The 2,731-nt window shown below is 31.8% G+C and overlaps 1 long non-coding RNA gene across 1 annotated transcript; it reads left to right on the forward strand.

Annotated features, from left to right (window-relative positions):
* Positions 1-907: 907 nt before the first annotated feature.
* Positions 908-1,712, forward strand: LOC136232451 (uncharacterized). Its single transcript, XR_010690500.1, has 3 exons — positions 908-951; positions 1,066-1,249; positions 1,598-1,712. It is a non-coding gene; the product is annotated as an uncharacterized lncRNA (long non-coding RNA).
* Positions 1,713-2,731: the final 1,019 nt, after the last annotated feature.

The raw sequence follows: 2,731 nt of genomic DNA on the forward strand, positions 1-2,731 counted from the left end.
GCCTGTTAGGCCTCCTACTTAAATCGAAATTATTACTTTTTTTTTGCATGATAGGCCCTCTCAAATCAATTTTTTTAATATTTTTTACCTATTCGACCTTCCCTAAATCCTCTTTTTTTACATGTTATGAATTTTAAACAAAATCTAGTTTATTTTTTAGAAATTGTACAATAATACTTAAAAATTGGTTTTTGACAACTCAAATGACAAGACGCGTATATACAAAAAAAAATAAGCAAATTCGATTTAACATTTTATTTTATTTTTTGCAAACGCACATATAAAATCGGCCCCCATCCAAGTAATCATGTATTCGTCACTGTGCACTTGCATTTGTTTATCAGCAATTTTGATCCTCAATCATGTGAGGTGGTGTTGAAAAGTTCCCTTGCTGCCCTTACTTCCTTGTCCATTTGTGCTAGGTGTCAATATACGTTATTTGCAGTATGAGAAAGGAGTTTATTCACGTTCTGCAATAATTGCTAGAATATCCTTAGTTAGTGGGGTGATTTTGAAAAATATGTGTTAATTTGCTCTTAACCAATAATGATAGGGCTAAACTAATTAGTTAGTTTTTTAAACATAATTAGTTCTCTTTGATATACATAATAAACCTAAGAATTTGCAAAACAATAAATTTAAATGTTGGAAACAAATTATGATTTCATATTATTAATTTCAGCTTACTGTTTTTTTAAAGAATTTGAGCTCCTTTAATTTTTTATTAATTTTTTTCTGAAAGAATCAAAACAAATAATTGGATTCTTTTTATATAAAGCCAAATAGAATATGGGGCTTTGGCCTTTTGCCTTGTCTCTCTTAACTGATTCCATCAAACCCTAACTGGAGCTCTATAAATTCGCACTCTCCAACCTTCACTTTCCATGTCTTTGAAAACTAGTGTGATAGAGCTTCTCATCTTTTCCAAATTGTCTTTCCAAAGAGGATCAGGTCAGTCTCTTCTCTTCATCTTTGATTTTCTTCTCATAATTACTTCGGATTGGAGGACATTTTATGAACGTATATATTTAGACCCATCTAATTTTGAGTATTGTATTTTATCAGATATCAGTTCAGCAAAAAGACTACTTGGAATTATGCTGGGAAGCTAGACAAAGAACTGCTCCAATTATCACATACTGCATATCAGAAAAAACTTGACAAAGAAACACACAAGAGAGCTCTCACTTCCTTCACACGCCAACTGAATAGAGAGATGTAATGATGGGTGTTCAGGCTAGCAAGGAAGGTAAGCTATTGTGAACTGAATAGATCTGACTTGGAATGTTTAAGATAAAATTAATCTGTACAAATCTAGAATATATTCTTACCAGATCTTTATATATATGAATAAAATCAATCTGAATATATCAAGTTTGCAACGTTTAAGAAATTAAAAGAAATCTTAACAAGTTCAGCGGATGAGAATCATTAGAAACTAATTTGGGGCAGGAAAACTAATGATTCAGAAATCTGAATAGATCTTGCCATCCCTCAAACTCTAGATGTGCTAATTATGATTCATGCAATGATTTTAATGGAAAAGAGGGTTAATTTTAACTTAGTTAATTCATGTGATAATTTTAATTTTGTACAGGAAGAACAATGGTAAAAGAATTTGAAGAAAATCCATGTCTAGATGATGTTCTGGCCACTCGTACAACTCAAAAGAAAAAAATGGATAAGCTAGCAATGATTGCAGAATGTCGTCGGCGAAATAACTCCCTTATCATTGCAAGTAAGTTGAGGCTCAGTATAACATTTTTGAATCAATCAGCTCAATATCTAGATGTACATTTTTGAATGTCCATTTGCAAATTGATTAATAATCTTCATCAACATCATGAATATACATTTCCAGAAGACAAAGACATCAAAATTATGGTGAATCCATAATTTTCTGTTCTCTAGAACCATTTTTTTAAATATTAAAGTATACAATGTACATGTATACAACCAATTAGATTTGTAAGAGAAACAAGAGGTTCATTTCAATTTTTTGGAGGTGTTCAATTCACAAGCAAGAAGTTGTTTGCGTGCTACAATCTTCACTTCATAACTCATATTTATTTTTAGTTGTAGTCTATAGAAATTTGTAATTTTGTTTTGGCCTAATACACAAATAACCCCCTAAACTTGTTCAAATGTTGCAACTGCCCCCTCCAACTTTCAATTGTAACAACTTACCCCTTAAACTTGTCCAATTGTAAAACATAACCCCAAATTGGGAATTTTTTTACCCCGTACTTAAAGCAAACATAAAAATGTTTCCCCGGATTCATATCACGCCAAAGATCTGATTATCACACTCCACGAGCGTTGCATCTTTTGTATTTCACGTGTTTCTTCAATTGCAGTCCATGTCGGCAATTTGGGGTTATACTTTACAATTGGACAAGTTTGAGGGGTTATATTTTACAATTAGACAAGTTCGAGGGGTAAGTTGTTACAATTGAAAGTTCGGGGGGCAGTTGCAACATTTGGACAAGTTTAGGGGGTTATTTGTGTATTAGGCCTTTTGTTTTTTATGAACTTTGAACATTTTGTCATATTGATTTATTATTATTATTTGATGCGAATATTCTGGTAAATATATTTCCTGTCTTTCAACACAATAAAATAGAGAACTGAGTGTATGAATGAAAAAGGGGATGAATATTAATAATTGGAGAGAAAGAGAAATACAAGTAATGCTAACTCTCTCTTTTCACAAATGGGAGAGCCCTGGTAA

Source organism: Euphorbia lathyris, chromosome 6, assembly GCF_963576675.1.
Source record: "Euphorbia lathyris chromosome 6, ddEupLath1.1, whole genome shotgun sequence".
NCBI classification, from domain to species: domain Eukaryota; kingdom Viridiplantae; phylum Streptophyta; class Magnoliopsida; order Malpighiales; family Euphorbiaceae; genus Euphorbia; species Euphorbia lathyris.